The sequence below is a fragment of the Dipodomys merriami genome, unplaced genomic scaffold, assembly GCF_024711535.1.
Source record: "Dipodomys merriami isolate MVZ:Mamm:240054 unplaced genomic scaffold, mDipMer1.0.p SCAF_2017, whole genome shotgun sequence".
NCBI lineage: Eukaryota > Metazoa > Chordata > Mammalia > Rodentia > Heteromyidae > Dipodomys > Dipodomys merriami.
Window position 1 is genome coordinate 21,867 of NW_027203402.1, and position 22,830 is coordinate 44,696.

At 39.7% G+C, this 22,830-nt stretch overlaps 1 long non-coding RNA gene across 1 annotated transcript in view; it reads right to left on the reverse strand.

The window, feature by feature from the left end:
- Positions 1 to 5,968: 5,968 nt before the first annotated feature.
- LOC138833194 (uncharacterized) overlaps positions 5,969 to 22,830 on the reverse strand; it is a 30,949-nt gene continuing 14,087 nt past the window's right edge. Inside the window, exons 2-3 of the long non-coding RNA XR_011373838.1 lie at positions 10,747 to 10,834; positions 5,969 to 5,988 (exon numbers count right to left, since the gene is read on the reverse strand). This is a non-coding gene — a long non-coding RNA (uncharacterized lncRNA). The remainder of the gene's footprint in view (positions 5,989 to 10,746; positions 10,835 to 22,830) is intronic.

Here is a 22,830-nt window from a genome sequence, read left to right on the forward strand (position 1 = left end):
CCTCTTGCCCGTGGTGGAGCACACACTGGGAGCAGATCCCCCAAAACCCAAGGACAGAAGGACACTAGACAATTTAGGAGGTATCCCTTGCCCTATGGGGTCCCACTGGAACCAACCTCAGCTACCCATGTTCGTCTTAACCTCACCTTTAGCTTGCTCCTTTTGCTCCTTCTGTCTGCTTGGAGGCTCTAGCAGAGCTCTTCAGGGATGTGTCTAACACAACGTGGGCAGCCATTGCTCCTCCCATGCCCCTCCCTGCCTGATCCCATCCAGCTTTTCTCCAGTTCCCCCAGGTAACCTATCAGGATCAGGGAGGACAGCAACAAATCCATTTCATTGTTACGTGCATGATGCACCACGTGAACTGAGGCAATAGATTTGTATTTTACCCTAGTTAAGGAAATCAAGTGATTTTCAGCTTTTCAATTCCAGACAACTTGAGTGGGTATGTGAGGTTAGGAGATTGTGGGAGAAGTCAGCCTGTAAATACCCAGAATCCACCAAAGCCAACACCAGGAAATTTTGTACACAAACTTGCAAGAACCTGTGCTAATGTCCACTAAAAATGGCAAAGGAGGGCTTGACCTTTACACAGCATGGTTTCCTGGCAGACAGTTGGCACTGTGCTTCCCAAAGTTCTACATATATATGTATAAAGCGTATATAAAGTATATAAATAAATCTGTATAAAATGTGTATATATTATATATATATGTAAAATATATAGTAGATCTGAAACATTTTAATACATATATTTTATAATATATAACTAGTATAATAAAATATATGTTATATAATATATAAACATATTTTCTACTATTTATTTTTCTAAATTTTTTATTGTAAAAATGTACAGAAGGGTTACAGTTACATGAGTAGGGTACAGAAGGGTTACAGTTACATGAGTAGGGTAATGAGCACTTTTCATAGTAAGCATTGTTACCTCCTCCTTTATTTTCCCCCTACTATTACTTCCCTCCCCGCCTTCCCAACTCATCCAGCCCCCCCACCCTGACCTTGTAATGTTCATTTTCAGTATAGTGTCCTATACATCTCATTGTCACAATGGGTCAGCCTGCATCCCCATTTTAAGCGGTTCTGTAATATCCCTTCCCCTCCCCAAATTACAAAAATGTTTATACAAGGTGCAGAACACCAGCATAAAATCCAGTGGAAACAGAGGTTATACCATCGGGAAAGGACGTACAATAGAAACTAAAGAATCACATAGTGCATTGTAAGTACATTAATAACACTTGCAAGAAAGGAAAACAAACCTCTTGACCCCATCTTAGGGTTCATTTTGCTTAACATTATCTCATGTGGTCTTATGTATATAGCCTTCGATTTTCTCTGCTTGTCCTAGATATGTACTAGTCACTGCAAATAAGGGAAACCTTGGGATGTATATTTCTTTGGGCCTAGCTTACTTCAGTTAATACAATTTTTTTCAAGTCTTTCCATTTCCTAATGAAAGAGGCAATGTTATTCTTTCTGACGGAGACATAGAATAACATTTTATATAATTATATCTATCTATATGTATGTATGTATCTATCTATATATATCTATGTAAATATCTATGTATCTATGTATCTATCTATCTAGATAGATAGATAGATAGATAGATAGATAGAGATAGATAGATCTATATCTATAGATAGATAGATATATAGATAGAGATATATCACATTTTTATTGTGAAAATGCCATACAGAGGTGTTACAATTACTTGGACATGATAATGAGTACATTTCTTATCAAGCATTGTTGCCTCCTCCTTTGTTTACCCTTCCCATCCCTTCCCATACCCCACCAACCCCCATACCAGATCCTGCCCCCACCCCTGACCGAAATTTTAAAATTCGTTTTTCGACATAATGACTTGTACATCTCATTGTTGCAATGGGTCTACCTGTATCCCTAGTTAAACGATTTATTTTTCCCCTTACCCTCTACAAATTAAACCAACATCAAATACAGTGAAAGCAGGGTTTATAGCGTGAGGGAGGTACATACAAAGCAACAAAGAAATCATCTTATAAATATGTTAGAAACAATCACATTTTAAAAAACATTTGAATACTTATTTTGGGGTTCATTTCCCTAATATCAACTTGTCTGACCTTTTCTTATTGACACAGACATATACTAGATATTGCAAATAAGGGAAACAATGGGACCTATGTTTCTTTGGGCCTGGCTTACTTCACTTAATATAATTTTTCCCAAGTCTTTCTATTTCCTAACAAATGGGGCAATATCATTCTTTTTTTCTTGATCAATTCATCTACTGAAGGGCATCTGTGTTGGTTCCATATCTATGGTGATTAATGCTGCAATAAACATGGCTGTGCTGGTAGCTTTGGTATGACCTTGTCTTTGATCGTTTGGGTTAATGCCCAAAAGTGGGATTACTGGGTCATAAGGGAGCTGTATGTGGAATCTTTTGAGGAACCTCCATACTACTTTCCAGAGTGGTTGAACAAGTTTACACTCCCACCATCAATGCAGTAGGGTTCCCTGTTATTACAAGACTTCTTGATTATAGTCATTCTAGCTGGGGTGGATGGAATCTTAGCGTTGTCTTGATTGGCATTTCTTGAATGGCTAGAGAGGTTGAGTATTTCTTGATGTCTATTGGCCATTCGTATTTCCTCTTCAGAGAAGTCTCTCTTTATGTCTGTAGCCCATTTGTTAATCAGACAGTTGTTTCTTTGAGGATTTGTTGTTGGGGGATTTAGTTTTTTGAGTTCTATGTATATTTCAGATATGAGATCCTTGTCCTTTGTATGGCTAGTGAAAATATTCTCCCAGTCCTTGGGCTTTCTGTTGATCTTGCTAGTTATGTCCTTTGCCTTGCAGAAGCTCTGCAGTTTCATGCTATCCCATTTGTCCAAACTTTTTTTGATTTGTTGTGCTTCTGGATCTCTATTAGGGTTCCTGTGCCAAGGAACCCTAAAGTTTCTCCTATTCCTTTCAGTAATGTTTTCAGGGAGTCTGCTTTTATTTTGAGATATTAGATCCATTTTGGAGTTGATTCTGGTGCGGGTGATATATATGGATCTAGTTTTAGTTTTCTACAAGTGTTTAACCAATTTTGCAAACACCATTTACTGAGAAGGTTATCTTTTTTCCAATATAGTTCTTTAGCTCAATTACTGAAAATTAGGTGGCTATAGGTCGGTGGGATCATTTCTGGGTCTTCAGTCCTATTCCATTGGTCCTCAGGTCGGTTCTTGTGCCAGTACAAGCTGTTTGGATTTCTATGGTAGAGTAGAATTTGAGTAGAGTAGAGTTTGAGTAGAGGAGAGTTTTCTATGGTAGTTGAGTTTGAATTTTGGTATTGATCTTCCTCCAGCACTGCTCTTTCTACTCAGGATTTTTTTTTTGCTATTCGGGGTCTTTTATTCTTTTTTTATATTTTTATTTTTTTATTGTGAAAATACTGTACAGAGGGATTACCATTACATGGGCAAGATAGTGAGTACATTTCTTATCAAGCGTTGTAGCCTCCTCCTTTTTTTACCCTTCCTATCCCTTCCCAGCCTCCCCCGCCCCCCCCACCCAAACCTCCCCCACCACCAAAGTTGTAAAGTTCGTTTTCGACATGAGAATGTGTACTTCTCATTGTTGCAACGGGTCCACCTGTATCCTTATTTAAATGACTTGTTTTTCCCCTTCCCCTCCACAAATTATACTGACATCGGGGTCTTTTATTGTTCCATATGAATTTTTGGATTGCCTGTTCTATTTCATTGGAGAATGAGGTTGGAATATTCATAGGTATCTCATTTAATTTATACTTAGCCTTTGACAGTATTGTCATTTTCACGATGTTAATCCTCCCAATCCAGGAGCATGGGAGGTTTTTCCCTTTGCTTAGTTCTGCTTTAATTTCCTTTCTCAGGTTTTAAAGATTTTGTCATAGAGTTCCTGTGAAGGTGACTCTTTTGTTAAGTTCACTCCTAGTATTTTATTTTTTGTGGAACTATTACAAAAGGGGGTGCTTTCCTAATTTCAGCCGTGCTCTTCTCTTACTGCTGTAGCTAGGCATTCTAATACTAGTTTAAAGAGGAGTGGGGAGAGTGGACACCCTTGTCTCATTCCTGAATTTAGAGGAAATGGCTTTAACTTTTCACCATTAAGTATAATGCTGGCTGCAGGTTTGTCATATATAGCCTTTATTATATTGATGAATGTTCCATGGATTCCTAGTTTTCGAAAGCCTTCATCATAAAGGGGTGTTGGATCTTGTCAAATGTTTCTTTTTTTGCATCTATTGAGATAACTATGTTGTTCTCATCCTTGCTCTTGTTAATGTGATGAATTATATTGTTTTGCATATATTGAACCAGCTTTGCATCCCTGAAATGAATCCTGTTTGATAATGGTGTATGATTCTTTTCATGACTTGTTGAAGTCGATTGGCCAACATTTTGTTGAGAAGTTTTCTGTCAATAATCATCAAAAAATAGGTCTATAATTCTCTTTTTTGATGAGTCCCTGCCTGGTTTGGGGATGAGGGTTATGCTGGTTTCATAAAAAGAGTGTGATAGTGAATTTTTGCTCTGCATTTCATTAAAGAGATGGAGAAGTATTGGTGTGAGTTTTGCTTTGAAGGCCTTGTAGAATTGAGCTGTAAATCCATCCAGTCCTGGACTTTTCTTGGGTGGGAGGTCTCTTATTGCTGCTCTATTTCGATGCTTCATATGGGTCTGTGGTTTTCAATCATCTTGGTTAAGTTTGGGCATGTCAATATTTGCTAGAAACTAGTCCGTATCTTTTAGATTCTCAAACTTATTAGTATAAAGGTTTGAGAAGTATCCCCTTATATATTATGAATCTTGGCTGTTTCTGTAGTTATATTTCCATTGTACTCTCTTGAGTTTGTTTATGTGGGTGTGTTCTCTTTTTTCCATTCCATAGGATTTGTTAAGGGTCTGTCAATTTTATTTTTTTGAAGAGCCATCTCTTTGTTTTGTTAATTCTTTCTATAGTTTTTTTTTGGACTCTAATTCATTTAATTCGGATTTAATTTTATTTGCTTCCATCTACTGGATTGGGGTTTGGCTTGTTGTTCTTTTTTTCAAAAAGCTTTAGTTGCCTCATTAAATTGTTGGTTTCAGATCTTTCCAATTTGATAATGTGCAAACTCAGAGCTATAAACTTGCCTGTGAGTACTGCCTTTGCTGTGTCCTAGAGGAGCTGGTAATTTGTGTGAACATTTTTGTTGAATATCATGAACATTTGATTTTCCTTTCTAATATCTTCCATGACCCACTGGTGGTTCAAAATTGTGTTGTTCAGCCTCTATGTGTTACAGTATTTACTTTGGTGGCTTTTGGTATTGAATTCTAATTTTTTTCCCTTCTGGTCTGAGAGAATGCAGGGTATAATTTCAATGTTTCTGAATTTAGACAGATTTTCTTTGTGGCCTAGAATATGGTCTAATTTGGAGAATGTTCCATGTGCTACTGAGAAAAAGGTGTAATCTGATGGGGCTGGGTCAAATATTTGGTAGATGTGGGTTAAGACTAGTTGATCTATGCAAATTTTAAGATCCGAAGTTTCTCTGGTGACTTTTTGCTGGGTGGATCTATTTAGTGGGGATAGTAGTGTATTAAAGTCCCCCACAATTAATGTCTTTGGATCTATGTGAGATTTGAGAGAAAGTAGCACTTCTTCTGGTGCTCCATTATTTGGTGAGTAGATGTTTTAAATCATAATATCCACCTGAAGGAGAGTTCCCTTAATTAGAATGCAGTGACCTTCTTTGTCAGTTCTCATTGATTTTAATTTAAAGTCTATTTTATCTGACATTAGTATAGTAACTCCCATCTCTTTATGGCAGCCATTTGCTTGATATATTTTATTCCAGCCTTTCACTTTCAGAATGTTCATTTTTGTGGGTAAGTTGTGTCTTTTGAAGAAAGCAGATAGAAGGATATTGCTTTTTGATCCAACTGGACAATCTATGATGCTTAACTGGAGAGTTAAAACCATTAAAATTGTGAGTTAGAACTGAGAGGTGTTTGTCTGTCCCTGCCTTCTTATACATTTTTTGGGGGAGAAGCTGTGCCTTGGCTGTTCTTGTTGTGATTACGTACGTGTTTTGTACTATTTATAATATGTGTATATCATACATAATGTATGTAATACATACTATATCTATAAATATATAAGATATATATATATATATATATATATATATATATATGAGGAATTTTGCTGAGTGGCTTCATTCAAATGGAAAAACCGTTAGTGCATTTCATGTGTGCAGCAGCTTGATGAGAGCTGATTTCATTTTACAAATCATTGAGAAGCCAAGGAACCTCCTCTATGCACACAGAATAATAAACAGTAGGGCCAGTTTTCAAGCCCAGAGGCTGGATCCTCAACTACTATACCACCTTGTCAACCAATGCCAATCTAAACAAAGGAGTGGAAAGAAGGGTGCAGCTGTAAGGGATGCAGCTGGTGCTTAATGCAGGTATAAATCAAGGTGTAGACTAAATATGATGCCCTTTTCCACTGTGTTTCTCCTCCTACCAACTCCTACTTTTCAGGAATTAGGTAGTGATTCTTGCATTCAAACCTGCTCTGGAACTGGAGCAAGTGTCAGGCTTGACCACATGCCCAGGAAAAGAATAAAGACTGGACTTTTTTCCCACGCCGCCATCCCCACCCCCTTGCCCTCTGGCTATTACCTTTCATACAGGTAATTTCTGTATGAAAGGTAATTCCTGTATGGATAATTCTCAGCAGCAACGCTAGAGGGTAGTCAAGTTCCTTCTGGCAAACCACCAATGGGCATGTATAGCTTTGAAGCCTCTGACTGGCAAAGAGGTTATGTTTTAGCTTCATGACAAAAATCAGCATGTTAACATTTTGAAGTGTTTGACATTGAGGAAGCACTTACTCCTGCTTAACCCGACGCTTCCCAAAATTATTTGAACACAACACACTCATTTTGTGATTCTTCCTGAATTGGACAGGATTATTCAGGACAGCCTAAGTGGAATGCCCTGAGGAACCCATACTTCCTGCTTCCTGGTGGCCATCCAATGGAATTCCTGGAGTTCTGAAGCAGAGAAGCCTCCATTGTGTAATGGACAAACCCTACAGACCCAGCCCACCTCAAGAAAGCAGGTGATCTCCTTTGGTTGACCCTATATCTAGTAACTGGCTCCAAGATGGGCCTCCCCTCCTTCCACCCCACTCTTCCTTTCTTTTTTTATATTTTAAAAGTGCCAAAATACACAGATTATCAATTCAGAACCCATCCATATCCTCCCATATCTAAAGAAGTTAAAATGCTCCATATTATATAAATGCTTCACAAGTAGTATTTTTATTGTTTAGGAAACCCTGAGAAAAAGAAATGCATGTACAGTTTCCTGACAGATCAAATCACTCTCTTAAATCATTGTGATCAAAAGTGAGTTGAATTCATGGATATAGAACGTGTACATGAAGGAGCTAAATGTTTTATCAGAATATTAACGTCAGATTTATTTTCTATGTATTTGAAACTTATAATGGGACTGTAAGCTGAGTACATCTGACAAATTATACACACCAGGAAAATAAACAGTCTCACAAGAACTACATGACACTGCAAGAGCTGACACCTGAGATTTGCAGAATCAAAGTCTGCAACTTAAATGGCAAGAAATCTTAAAGTTAATTAATTTTCAAAGGTGAGTCTTAAGGTGAGTTTTAGAAGAGAGATTGGAAATGCTTAGCTATGTCCGAGTTCAATATTGAAAGAAGCAAATTCAAAGAGGCACCACCTCTTTCTCATGAGTCATTCAAAAGAAAAGACATATTCAGTTTACAAAATGCAAAAAAAAATCTATTAAAATGGTATAGAATTGTTTGTAATGTCCAGCACACTTGACAATATAAAGAAAATTATTTTAATTCTATAAAGACAGGAGTTCTTATATTAAGCCTAGTGATAAACTCCTGAACTATTAAAGGACTATGATAACTAAATCCAGAGACATTTAAAATGGGCATAATCATATTGCTATTGCTTTCATCAAGAGGAAAGTAAGTCATCTTGAAAACATACATGTGAATTTCTGAAAATTATTTTCCTTTCACATTTTTACACACTGCCAAATTTCCATAATGTGTGTGTGTGTGTGTGTGTGTGTGTGTGTGTGTGTGTGTGTGTGTGTGTGTGTGTGTGTGTGTGTGTGTACAGAGACTCGAATGCAAAAACACAAGGCCTAAGGTTATCTATTGACTTTTTCCCTCAAGATTTGCACTCTACCCACTTGAACCACATCTCCACTTCTGGCTTTTTGCTGGTTAACTGTAGAAAAGATTATCAGATTTTCCTTTCCAGGCTGACTGAATCTAAATCCTCTGATCATAGCCTCCTTCATAGTTAAGATTAAAGACATGAGCCACTCGTGCCTTGCCATAATCTTTTTATACACAGACACTGAGACATTCGAAATTGTTGAGTAAGAAACTTTACCACAAGGCACTACTTTTCTTGTAACTTTTAAAACTGCAAATGTATCTTGCTGGATTGATTTTTGTTTGAACCTGATATTTTTTACACATTTCACATTGCTTTTGTCAGGGTGAAATAGGAAATAGGCTTGATTAGATACATAAAAAAGTCTTAAAAATCTTATGATCTTTCCTGCCCACCCTGGCTTTGAACCATGATCCTCAGTTCTCAGCCTCCTGAGTAGCTAAGATTACAGGCATGAGCCACTAGCACCCAGCTGAAAATTACTGCTTTAAAAAATGGCAAAACTATTCTTGACAAATATCATGAACAAATGTGGCCCCATTGGTAAGAAGCCCCTTTGCCTCCAACCATTGTCCCATTCGTTGTAAGTGGATCCAACTACAGTATTGAAACCCACCTATGTAGACTAGACTGAAGTGCACAATAATTGCTGTTACTCTAATCAACCATTTTGGGATGCCACAGGCACTCTGCTCTGCCCAGTGCCTTTCTGTTCCCTTCACTCTATATCCTGGGTTTAGGCCCCAGGTCCAATCTTCTCAAAAAGTCATGGACTCTTGTTAAATAAGTCATTACAAGGGATTTCATGCTTTGCTGGCTTTATACTTCATGCCTGGAAAATACACCAATGGTGTATTTGTGGGTGGTCACCTGAATCAAAATTGGAGTACTGTTTCTGTGACAGGTAATAGCAAAATCAACAGTTACCAGAACTTTTCTGCACCCCTCTTCCGGTACCTGATGGAGAACCAAGGCTTCCTCTAACCATCTGGTACTCTTTGGTCTTCAAGATGCTTAAGCAGCCCTCCAGTGCTCCTCCTCTGCTTTCCCAATAGATGTAACCACCATTCTCAGGACTGGAAATGTCTAATGATGAGTATGCCACCAGCTACCCCAAGTGGTATATCCCAAAGCTAAAGGTTTTAAGTCTTGACGTAACTTATTTTCATGTATGGAAACAGAACAATGAAAATTGCTGAATTTTTTGTAAGACAAGGGAATTGAATCTCATGGAATGAGAGTTATATGAGAGAGAGAGAGAGAGAGAGAGAGAGAGAGAGAGAGAGAGAGAGAGAGAGAGAGAGAGAGAGAGAGAGAGAGAGAGAGAGAGAGAGAGAGAGAGAGAGAGAGAGAGAGAGAGCTCGGCTAGATGAGGAAGCAAAGGCAAGAAAGGGCAAGGCTCTGATTTCAAAAACTGGTATTTGTGGGGGTGCAAAGAGCTATTTTTGGAGCTGCAAGAATTGTATGCATTGGGTATCATCTCAAATCCAATTCATAATTTAAAAGTTATATTTTATCCAGTATTATGAGCTGTTTTACCTTGTGGGATCAACTTGCAACAAGAAAGTGTGATCTATCATCTTCTATTTATTTGACTGTCTGCCTGGATGTCATCTACATATTTTGCAACCACTTAAACTAAGAACATGAACTCATGTTCTTTAGGATTTGTTTGCTTGCTCACAGCTGACACTCTTCCAACTGAATCAGGCCTCCATTCTGTACTTTGATTAGTTAACTACAGATGGAGTTTTGTGGACTTGTTTTTAGGAGTTTCTTCAAACCATGATTCTCCAGTTCTCATCCTTCTGAGGTAAGATTATAGGAATGGGACAATGGTGGAAAGCAAAGGGGCTTCTTTCTGATGAGGCCACAGTTGTTTACTTGTCAATAATATTTGCTATGTTTAAAAACCCCAGTAATTTCCAGCTGGATGCCAGTGGCTCATGTCTGTAATCCTAGCTACTCAGAAGGCTGAGAACTGAGGATCACGGTTCAAAGCCAGTCTGTGCAGGAAAGTCCGTGTGACTCTTATCTCCATTAAACCACCAGAAAACAGGTGCTGTGGCTCAAGGGACAGAATGCTAATTTTGAGCTGAAGAACTGAGGGACAATGTCAACCCAGAGTTCAAGCCCTATGACAAACAAACATTAATTTTCAAATGCAAGATTATAGTAATGGAGAACTAGTTTTGAAAAGAAAATTCAGGACAGCACCTTGGACCTCAGTTCAAACCTCAGGACATACAAACAGGGACACACAGGCATAACTTCAAAGTCATAAACACTATGCAACCCATCTCAGGACACAAGGCTCTTTTACATAGCTGCTGACTGTTCCTCTCATATACAAGCATCCAAAGAAATTATTTTCTTTTATTATACAGTCTTGGAGGTTTCTTTGAATAATCAATTCAAGGTTGGAAACCATACAACATAGAAGATAAAATAAACAGATGGATACACACCTATAATACTTTCATTCAGGTGTTGGTAGGAAGCTTGGAGGTATGACTCAACTGTGGCTGGCACAGCAAGACCTATGGCAGAACAACACTGAAACATCAAAAATGAATGAATGAATGAATGAATACATTTATTGTCATAGTCTGAAACCTTATGGCCCTCACAATTGTCCTGATCATGATAAGCATCAAAGAAAGTGTTTTTCTTATGGCACACAATGAAACAAGTATACTGATAGCAAGGAGCCTAGCATGGCTGACCTGAGGCTGAGCAATCTGAAATAAGCCAGTACTCTTACCCCTGCAGGAACATTCTGGTGACAAACCAAACCAGTCATTGTTCAAAGTAGCTTGGCCTATAGCTTCTGTAAGCACACTTACCTTGCTGGGCCATTTCCTTCACAGTCTGCAATTGCTGAGAAACTGTCACAAATCTCTAATTTTCTTAGGTTGTTCACTTCCCTGAACATGCCCTTTGCAGAATTACTTCTTCCTAGAAATTTATTCCATACCACTATCTCTCTCCCCATCTAAACTTGCTTACAAATACCATGTACAAGTCTACATTGGGTGATTAGACTTTAGAGGGGGATGCCTCTGTGTAAGAATATTTTACCTTCAATAGCTATATATACAACTACACATCCACATGTGTCTTTCCTCATGGCTATTTCTACTTCCTGTGCAAACCACATGTTTGGGACCAGCCTAGGCAGAAATGTTTGCAGGACCTCAGCTGAGAAATGAGCACATTTGGAGGAATTACTCAAGTGGAGGAACACTAGGAGCACAAGGCCCTGAGTTCTGTCTCCAATATCACACACACAAAAAGGCAGAGGTTTGTTTGTTTTTTTTTTTTTTTAGAAAATCGAGGAAATACAGGCTTAAATGACAATATTAAAGAACTGCTATTAACTTAATAGAAAAGATGAAGAATAGTAAAGTTATAAAGAAACGTCCTTATTTCTTGGAGACTTATACTGAAGTGTTAGGAGTGAATTCTTTAATTAAATTTAATTAAATTCTTTAATAGCAACAGTAAAGTGGATAAGAAATAAAACAATAAAATTTGCACAATTTTTAAATGTGCCTGCTGATAGGTAAATATTCCTTATATAATTTTTCTCTACTTCTGCTAGGCTAAATTTTTTTTTATAATATGTATGTAAACATCTCTAAACATCCAGGAAAGCCAGAGAACACACCAAGAATATTCTTGGTGCAGAGGCACAACACCAAGAATGAGTCTCCACATCTGCAGAACTGGTGTCAAGAAGCTACCGATTGCACAGTGCCAGGGGCAGACACCTCAGCTGGAGCTGCCACCCACATCTGCCATGGTAGCCATCATTAGGAACACTGCCCACTGTCACTGCTGATATCTTTGCCAGGCAAGAGTCTAAATGATCCCTTCCTGAAAAGCCTTTACCTGACATTTCAATTGTGTAGAAAATGAAACAGGCACAGATTTGTTGATGTTAAAATTAAAGTGTATCTTTATCATCAAACACTTTCCAGAGAGCAAAATGCAAAACCATGAGTTAAAAGAATGACCATAAAACATACTTAACTGGTATTGGTATAAGCAATGAAAACATAGATCTAGAAATATAAAACAAAGAATTTAAAAATCTATGTTTGAGAGTAGATTCCTTATATAAGTGCTGAGCTTCTTTGAGAGTGTTATACAACTTGATATATAGCATTATTGGTCAAGAATTAAATTTCACTATTTGAAACAGAACATAAGGACTAACACATGGATACTATTTTATAGCTTATCAAATACTTCTTAAGGTATTAATATTGATCCTTTAATCTCTTTACACAAGTTTAAACAAGAGGTGTGAAGCTTCAACAGTTTTTTGTAAAAGATATAAGAAGGTAGCTAAAATGGCTTTTATCTTAAATAGATACTGCTTTAAAATGTTGATCTTCTCTAAGAATAGGGGACTTGAAAAGCCAAAAAGAATGGCAAATGTAAGACATATATGTACAACAAACACAGACAATTTAGTGACATTGAGCCCTCTGTGGTCTAGTTCTTGCTACTAATAGCCAGGACACAGCCTGCTATAGAACCCACACTCCAAAATGTTACCCCAGTAGTTAAACACTGAGCTGAAGAACAAAATGGCTTCTGACATGGAGCCTCATCATTTTGACCTAGTAAACTCAGACTTCATTCAGAGAAGCTTCCTAGCAATAAGCCACTAAGGACAAGAGAGTCTTGAGCTGAACTAAATAGAAAAGAATGGAGATCAAGGGGAAAAGGGAACAAGAGTGAGATATACCTAAAATGATCATGTGTTCCTGTTCTCTGAGTCCAACCAACTTGTGCCATTGTCCCAGAATAATTATTAATAGGGTCCAATTTTCAGTATTTAAGTAATTCTGATTGGGACAATGAATACCGTGGAGAAAGCCTAGAAACAATGAGAGTCTGAAGATGTGTGCATGTGTGTGTGTGTGTGTGTGTGTGTGTGTGCGCACGTGTGTGCGTGCGTGCTTGTGTGAGTGTGTGTGTGTGAGAGAGTGTGTGTATGTAAAGGCTAACCTTAGCCAAACAGGGCCCAGAAGCCACAGGGAAGAAATTTACTTCATCCCGTGTGTATAAGGGCTCATTGACAATTCATAAGCTCAATAATCACAGGAGTAGGAAATAGTATTTTATAGCTTGTCTTTAAGCAATAAGACAGAAAATGTGAGTAGAACAGGAAAGAATTCAGGTGTCAAAAGGTGTTCTGTCACAGGACTACTAAAGGCAACAGTATCAGATGTAGAGTGAAGGATTGACTCCCACCCTATTGTCCCAGGTCCATACAGATGCCAGACAAATTCCCAGGTATGTTTGTTTGATGTGCCTGAACCCAGCTGTGAACATCCCATGTGAGCTCATTTGAAAGGCACAATTCACTAGACTAGGCCCTTTCATTCATCTCTGCCTCCTTGCTCAGATGAATAGCCAAGCTCCTAAACACAACCTCCAAACTGTAGGAAGGTCTGTGCCCCTCGGTGTTCCTCAATAAAAAGTCCTCACCTATTGACAATTGAGTCAAGCCTATCCCCTTTCAGTCCTCCTCCCTTTTCCCAATATTGAAGGTCTTAATAAGAGCCCGTAGAGGGTCCAATGAGAAGGAAGTTGTACAAACAAATGACTGGGAGTCACCTCTTTGTAAACCAAGTCTGCTGTACTCCTGATTAACTCTACTACTGAGTACTTACATGCTAAGACTTGACATTGAGAGAAGAAAGACAAAAAGCCAACATAACAAAACACTCAGAAAGTGCTCAGAATTGTATGAACATGATCCTGCCCTTAGGAAACTTACAAAATTCACTCCAAAGATTCCCTCAGTAGGTTTATAAGGCACATCTCTAATAACAAGAGGTCTCTGAAAATAGTTGTTCCTTCATAATTACGGGACTGTATCCATTTTGAAGGCTATGGATTATTTTGCTTTTGAGACCTCAATTTATATGCAACATTGATCAGTGACTGACAACAATTTGAACAGAGAAGAATGAGATCTTTAGGAAAAATGAATGTAATACTTTCAGCTTATCACCAGAAGTATGTTGTTAGATCACAGAAAGTGATTTATCGAAGACCACTCTAAAGTCCCAGTAAAATCAAAGGAAATGCATAACAGAATTACCTATTTTGTAATTTCTAATAAAGGAGAGAATTCAAAATTTTAGAAATCCTAGAAACAGGAGACCTGGATGAAATAATTAAGAGTCTGTGGGAAGCTGAAATGCTGAAGATTCTGGACTTCTAAAACCTGCCAGGAAATATGCATACCCAGATTGTCATAGATAAACATTTATTCAAAAAGAATATGGATGGTTTCTCTAAGATATAGCTCTTATTCCTTCAGTAGACATTAATATCCTTTGTTGAAAAGCAGAAACTTTTAACTCCACCCAAGGAAAAGCTAAGCAAAAAAAAAAATCAGACCAATATTAAACACCTATAGACAGGTGAAAATGAAATACTACCCGTTTGTTCATTCCCCCTTAAAAATGTCTGCTGACACCTGGACACTGATGGTTCATGCATATAATCCTAGTTACTCAGGTGGCTGAAACGTGAGGATCATGGTTCAAAGCTAGCATTGACAAAAAAAGTCCATGAGAATCTTATCTTCAATTAACCACCAATAATCCAGAAGTGGGGGTATGGCTCAAGTTGTAGAGTACTAGCCTAGAACAAAAAAGTTCAGGGACAGTACTCAGGTCCTAAGTTCTACCCCAAGGTTGCCACACACAAAAAAGTCTGCTGACATCTTACATGAACCTAACCAGAGAACAAAATGAATAACATCTCTGTTCATTAAGAAATAGGCACGGTGGGGGAAAATGCCCCCAGAAACAGACAATGACCACAAACAATGAAGAAGTTTTTCAAAGCCAAGGATGGGATGGTGCACGTCTGTCCCCCCAAATCCCAGCTACTCAGAAGGTGGAGATCAAGATGATCAAAGTTGGAGGCCATCTTGCACAAAAAATTGAAACATCATCTCAATAAACTGGGTATGATTGTGCATGTATCCCATCTCAAATCCCAGGAAGCTGTGGACAGGAGGATGTTGGTTCTGCCTAGTCAAGACAAAAAACAGGAGGTCCTATATAAAATATAACTGAAGCTAAAAAGGAGTAGAGATGTGTCTCCAGTGGCTGTGTGAGCATGTGCCCGGCAAACTAGTCTTGAGTTCAAACCTAAACAAGATAAACAAGCAAACAAATATGCAGATGGGAAACACATAAAATATTAAATGATTACCTGCTGTAGCATTTGGGAGAAAAACTATCTTCACACTCAGAAGACAAACGTGAAGTAAACACAGATTACAAGGCAAGAGTTTCTATAAGGTCAAAAACAAGAAAGAAAGGAAGGAAGGAAGAAGATAGGGAGAGAGAGAAAGAGAGAGAGGAAGGAAGCAATGAAAGAAAGAGAGGTAGGGAGGGAAGGGGAAAGAGGGAGGGAGGGAGGAAGGAAGGTAGACAAGACTGGGAGCTGGTCACCTCAGCTGCGGAATAAAAAGGTTGACTCTACCATAGCATGGGGTGTGTTTCTGAATGGTTGCTTGCAGTCCTAGGGATTGAACTCAGAGCTCTATAATTGCTGGACGGCCACTCTAACACTTGACTCGTGCCTCCCTATAATCTTAATATGCTTCCCAATTAATGGGATGACAGGCACAATACAAAATTATGAGGTGATCACTGCACACAGCTAAATGTTCTGCCAGCTTCATCATGGGGTGGCCACAAAGTCTATAACACATGGGCCTTTAGGGAACATTTCAGACTCAAACTTCAAAGATATACCACTTGGTATCACAATAGCTGAATATCACCAACATTAAACAAATTAATCATTACTTCTTTTCTATCAGAGAAGTAAAAGGACACAGGGAAAATCCTGTTCCTTTTTATGACACTGGGTATATGCCAGTTATTGGCAAACTAGCTGAGCCTCACATTTCCTGCTCAAATCCTTCAAGGGAGAGGTGAGGTGAGCCACAGACTCTCATGCCTTTAACTTGTCAAGATGAACAGGTGGTACCTGGGTCTTGGACTCCCACTAAGAATGGAGTCCTGGGCAGACTTCAAGAACACACTCATCTCCCCCTTCTGGAGTGGCTGGATGTGAGAACCTGGACACTGAGCAAGTATTCTTTTGTAGCAGGAACAAGTTGGAACTTTTTGACACTCATTATGAGAGGCAAAGAGAAAAAAAACTCTAGGTTTTCTTTTTTTTTTTTTTTTTTTTGGTCGGTCGTGGGGCTTGAACTCTGGGCCTGGGCGCTGTCCCTCAGCTTTTCAGCTCAAGGCGAGCACTCTACCACTTGAGCTACAGCGCCACTTCCGGTTTTCTGGTGGTTTTATTGGAGATAGGAGTCTCGTGGTCTCTCCTGCCCGGGCTAGCTTTGAACCGCGATCCTCAGATCTCAGCCTCCTGAGTAGCTAGGATTACAGGCGTGAGCCACCAGCACCCGGCTCTAGGTTTTCTTAAAATCAGGAGAAGACACAGTTTTTTCTGGTCCCTTGTTGTGTACTTTTACTTCCCCACACTGACAAGAAGGTCCACAGAGCCAAGCATTTCCCATGCTATTTCCCAAATACTGCATGTTCTGATGAAACTGTTTCTATAAACATCACTGGAGCCATCTGCAAGCAGTGAAAAGCATCTTCAATGACCCACAAAGTGACAAGTGACAGAGATGGAGACATAGCACAACTCAGTCCTGACTGTCCTAAAAACTTAGGGCAAGCCATAAAGGGGCCTATCCAATACCATTCCACCAAGGACTCAGAGAAACCTGGTATTTCCTAAGTGACAGAGCCATTCCATCTCCTGTCCTGGGACTACTTAGAAACCCTACTCTAAGGGCCACAGAGCTGTAACTCCTGTGATAACCTCACCCCCACAAGTTTTGTGCTCTTAATAAGGCTAAGAATATTTCTTATTGGGAAGGTGATGACAACAGATCAGCTAAGACTCTGGGAGAGTTGTCAAGTCAATGGGAAACCTGGTGAACCAGAGAGAGACCGTGGCTGTGATGAAAATAAAAAGAAAATACACTTTTAATGCCCTTCTTTTAAAGGTGTTAGTAGGTATATGCTAAAGGTAAGATAGACACACATGCTTAGAGACATTTAAAACATTGTACATTAAGGTGTTGGTAGTGTTCCATCCTTTCTGCTGAGATATGGAATTAGTTTTTCATCATGCTTTATCTCTATTACACACATTTTCTACAATGCACAAATTGTATTTATTCTGAGGAATGTACTACTGTTTTACTTATATGAATACAAAAAAGACTCATATCTATGCAAACACTCTCAAGAGTTTGTGCCCTATTTGTAAAGTCTTTGTAGCAGTTTTGATTAAACCCATCACACCCACAGCTAGCTCTGTTTTAGAGCCCCATGGGAACCATGATCCTTCAGAACTAGAGAAGACAATGAGCCATTGTTCCTCCTTTCAGGCCAATACTGTGGCTCCAAAACTGCTATTTATCCCTTTATGAGTAAGCAAAGAAAACAGGCTTCATAAATAATTTGATGTTTCAGCACTTTCTTCCAAGACAAGCATGCAGGCTTCACACAAAAGACAGATTTAGTAACTAACTCAAAGAGCTCGGCTAACTGAACAAGGAGCTTTTGATGCTGGAACTCAAATTGCACTAGTGTAATAGGATCTGATTGGGGCTAACAGGAACCATTTAGTATTAGACAGGCAATTTGGCACCAAGGAACCAAATAGAATAGTGCACAGCTTGCCAGGGCCTCAGACTCTTCCCAGAGACCACCAAAGAAGATCTCATCCCCCAATATTCAGAACCAATATTACCTTCCTGTGAAGACCTAAATATTTTTCATCTATTTTTGGTATGAACTCAAGCTAACCAATCCTTCTTCCATGTGCCCTCTTAACTCACTTATGAATCACCTACAGTAATTGAGCACTATGTCTACTACTGTGAGTACACAGAGCAGTTCTGTACTGGGCGCCATTAGGTACTCACTGAGTACTCACTCTGAAGTCCTCAATGCTCCAGGGTAACAAGGAAGCTGGACTTGTAGGCTCCAGGCACCACATCCACAAGTATGCACAAATGAGCACTAAAGGGTTGATGAGATTGTCAGGCACCCTAATGCAGCAGCTGTGTGCATGCTATGCTCAGGCTTGAGTTCCCTAGTAAATCAAATGCCCAGAGGGGTGACTGGTCTGGAGCTTCTTGGAGATAAGTTTACCCCCAAGTGAGATAGGGTTCTCAGCCATCAATCAGGAGGCCGGGTTAGTATACCAACACACAAGAGACAAGGAACATTCAAGCCGAGCCCATACTCTCTGCAGCCAAGGGTGCCATCCAGTAAAGCCAGAGGCAGGTAGCAGAGGCTCTGACACAAAGCCAGATTGGAAGCACTATCTACCACATAGACAGACCTCCTTAGGACAAGCTTAGAGAAGGATTCTGTTTCTCACACTCTCTTCTCTTCCTCCTGCCTTCCTTGCCCAGATGAGGGAATCACAGCATCACCTTCTCAGCAAGACTTCCAAGTGGATCTCATAGACACAAAGCAAGACCATCAGGAAAGAAAACCATCCCAATTTCTCAGAGGAGGAAATGCAGGCTGAGGCCTGGACATGTTTATAGGAGACACATCTGGTACCTGATGTTGGCCCTGCCTTCAATGCCAATATTCATTGCCCTGCACTGCACTGTAGAAGCTATAGGAGTCTTCTACAATTACAAGGAACATCTGGGATTCTGGCACATGACCTGAGCCACTCCTGCTTGACCTACAGCTTCATATCTCCCCTATTCTCCATCCATCCATTCAAAGCAAGACCTGGGAACTGGGAGAGGTTAGCTCTGTCTTCTATTCTGCCTAGGCTTTAAGAGCTACTGAAATATCAAATCCCCCATGAGGGCTGGGTGCTTCATAGATAAAGTCACAAGAGAGCCAGGCCTCCAGAAAGGACATATCTAGGTGGGCCAGGGGTATGCATATCAGGAGCACAATGTGTCTCAAGCAATGCAGATCTCTCCTGAGACCTTCCTAGAACTAGTTACTCACAGAAGACCAGGGACCTACACTTTGGGGTCACCCAATGCCTTTTAATGGTCCCTAAACACTTCCTTACAACTCTATACATCCACCATCTCATTTGCACTCCAAAACTCCACACGCAACCTCATTAAGAGTCAGTAATTGGTGAGAAATATTGATACTTCAAATTAATTGTGTTATTAATACTATAACCAATCATAGGGTCCTAAAATAACTCTATTTTCTCTATATAAACTATACTATTAGTGCCATTAAAAAACAATTGCAAATAGACTTGTACTATATGTGGGCAAAAAAAGCAATTAAGTGAAACTCTTGAAAACTAAATGTATAACCAACAGCATATTATCAACATTTACATAATTCACATTAAAATAATGACATCCTAAAATATATTACTTTTTTTGAGGGGGGTCCCGTCGTGGGGCCTGAACTCTGGGCCTAGGCGCTGTCCCTCAGCTCTTCAGCTCAAGGCTAGCACTCTACCACTTGAGCCACCACGCCACTTCTGGCTTTTTTCTTTTTGCTTATATGGTGCTGAGGAATCAAACCCAGGGCCTCAGGCATGCAAGGCAAGCGCTCTACCACTGAGCCATGTTCCCAGCCCCAAAATATATTCATTTTAAGGGATAGACTTATCAATAAAATATTACATACCTGGCTGGGAAGTTGGCTCAGTGGTAGAGCGCTTGCCTTGCATGCCCGAGGCTCTGGGTTAGATTTCCTCAGGATCCCATAAGCAAAAATAAAAAAGCTGGAAGTGGCGCTGTGGCTCAAGTGGTAGAGCACTAGCTTTGAGCTGAAGAGCTGAGGGACAGTGCTCAGGCCCAGGTTCAGGCCCCTCGATGGGACCCCCCCAAATATATATATATATATATTATATATTATATATTATATATATTATAAATTATATAATATATATATATATATTACATTCCTTTTAATACTCTGCTACAGTATCTCAGGGAAATAAAATGTAGGTCTATTCATCAACTAAATACACAATCCTTTCCCATTAGCTTTTATTAATAAAGGAACTACAATTCAGTCATAAATAGGCAAATTATTACATGATTTGAGGATTAGGATGAAAAATTTGATACATAGCAGAGGTATATGATGCAGTAAAACCAGCTGGTTTATATTTTGGTCATGTGTGAACTGCCCATAGAGTAAAAGGAAGAACTTTTAGTGATGGAAGTTAAAATAAACTCTATTTTGGAACTTATTTTTCAAGAGGAAAAAGGGAAAGTATTTCAACAGAATTAAAGAGTACCAGACCCAATGAAAGGCTCCTTAAATCATGGAGGCTCTATGTTTGCTGTGTAGAAACCTCACCCCTACTTTCCCATAATCCCTCTTCCTAGAAATGATTCAAGAATTCATAGTACTTTTCCAACTCTCTCTTTCCCAGCTCTCCCTTTCCCAACTCTCTGTCTTTCCCAGCTCTCTCTTTCCCAGCTCTCTCTCTTTTCCAGCTCTCTTTCCCAGCGATCTTTCTCACTTCTCTTTCCCAGCTCTTTCCCAGGTCTTTCCCCGGCCTTTCCCAGCCGCGTGGAGGGCCAAGATGGCCTGGTGCCAGCCAGAACAATGACTAAACCTACCCCTTACCTGAATACCAAGTGCTTGGTGCTGTTCTTACTCAGCTACCTCTTTTTAAAAATCTAACATAAATGGTGTCGTGACTCGGATAAAGGGCTTAAAGTCAGGATAGGTGGGATTCCTCTCTGTTTTTTTTCCTCTTTTTTCTTTTTTTGCTTGTTTTTCCCTTTTTGCTCTGAGGAATACCCACAGTTCTGATGGCCTTTTGCGAATTGGTCTGTCTGCTGTGGACACATCACACCGATACCATTACTGGCCTTCACATCCACGTCCACACCACTTCTCTACTCTGGTGAGTGAAATTACTCTCTACAATTCTCAGTTGCTCAGTCTCTGTCCAGACATGGCACCATGCCAGAGAGCTCCTACAGCCTTTAGCTGAAAGGCCGCTCACCTCTGAAGCCGAGGATGCTTGGTTTTGGGACATGGCCTTTTTTCTCTAGAGGGCTCTTGGGGAAGTCAGGATTCTGCTTCTGCCTGGTGAGCTCTGGGGTGCTGTGAAACCCCTTTGAAATGCCTCCTGCACTCCCTGGAAAGCCAGAGAGCCTAATTTTTTGTCATTCTCAGATGTACACACTTTTTGCTACTTCAATGGTAAATGGTCCGAAGTCAGTTTAATTTCAGGCTCTCTTTGCTCTCTCTCTGCCATTCATGTCCACCTTCCCTATCTCTCCACTTCTCTTTTCTACAACATTTTGGCTTGTGCCCTGAAGAGTGTGATGCAGGCTGGGTCCTGGGGAACCCCTCCTCTAGGTTCCCTCTCAAAGGCTAGCCAATGTAGGCTTGATGTATTTGTTCAGGGTTTCTTTGCATTCTTTCAGAAATTCACCGTCTTTAGTTCGCCATCTTGGCCACATTGTGACCCTTAAACTTCCACCAAGCTTACTACTCCATCCATCTATTCTAAGGTGTCTTGCTAATAAGTTGCTCTTTTTCAGGCCCTGGTAAGTGAGGCCCAACCATCTGATGTGCTTTGTTACCAAAGATGTATACACACTATTGTCAATGCTTGATAGGAAATGTACTCAGTATCTTGCCCATGTAATTGTAACCCCTCTGTACAGTATTTTCACAATTAAAAAAAAATTCAGGTTTTGAGTTTTGCCTTTTTTGTTTTATGTTGAGTATTCTACTACTGACTACGTGGTTTTAAAATACTGGGCCTATCTGTGCTAAAATTTTCATCACATCTAACAAGTTTAGTCATTGCAGAATATTTGTTGGTCAATTCTTGATAAGGACCAGGTAAGCTCTATTCTCTATTCTATTTGATCTCCTTGTTGACTTATTTGAAATAATAAAGGGCCTTTGTGGCAAAGATTGCAGTTCAAAGCCAGCCTGGGCTGAAAAATCCCTAAGACTCCATCTCCCAACTAACCTGCAAAGAGACAGGTTGGAAGCATGGCTCAAGACTCTTATCTCTAACCAGCCAAACACTGGAAATGGTACTGTAACTCAACGTGATAGAGCACTAGCCTTGAGCAGAAGTGCTCAGGGATAGTGCCCAGGCCTTGAGTTCAAACCTCCTTGAATACCAACTGTGACAAGCCATCCCAGCAACGAGCACCTAGACTCAGCCAGTCTGGGGAACAAGGGACCATGGATAGGTGTAAGAGGAGATGTTGTCAAACAGCTGCTTTGTGCCTGCCCTTTCAAAATTAACCACAGTTGGGAGGTCGATAGAAGTAAGAAGCCTGCCCATCCAATGTCTATACCGGTCTACGTATTAACTGAACAGGAATTTATATTCTTGTCTTTGTCACTTGACTTATCCTCTACCTAGTCGCCAGATGTCATAAGTAGCTAGGGACATTTCGACCAACATTTTCAGCCCCAAGTCCTTCCTCTTGCCATTTATTTGCTCTCTAGTATTTTTTTCCAGCCCCTCAATGC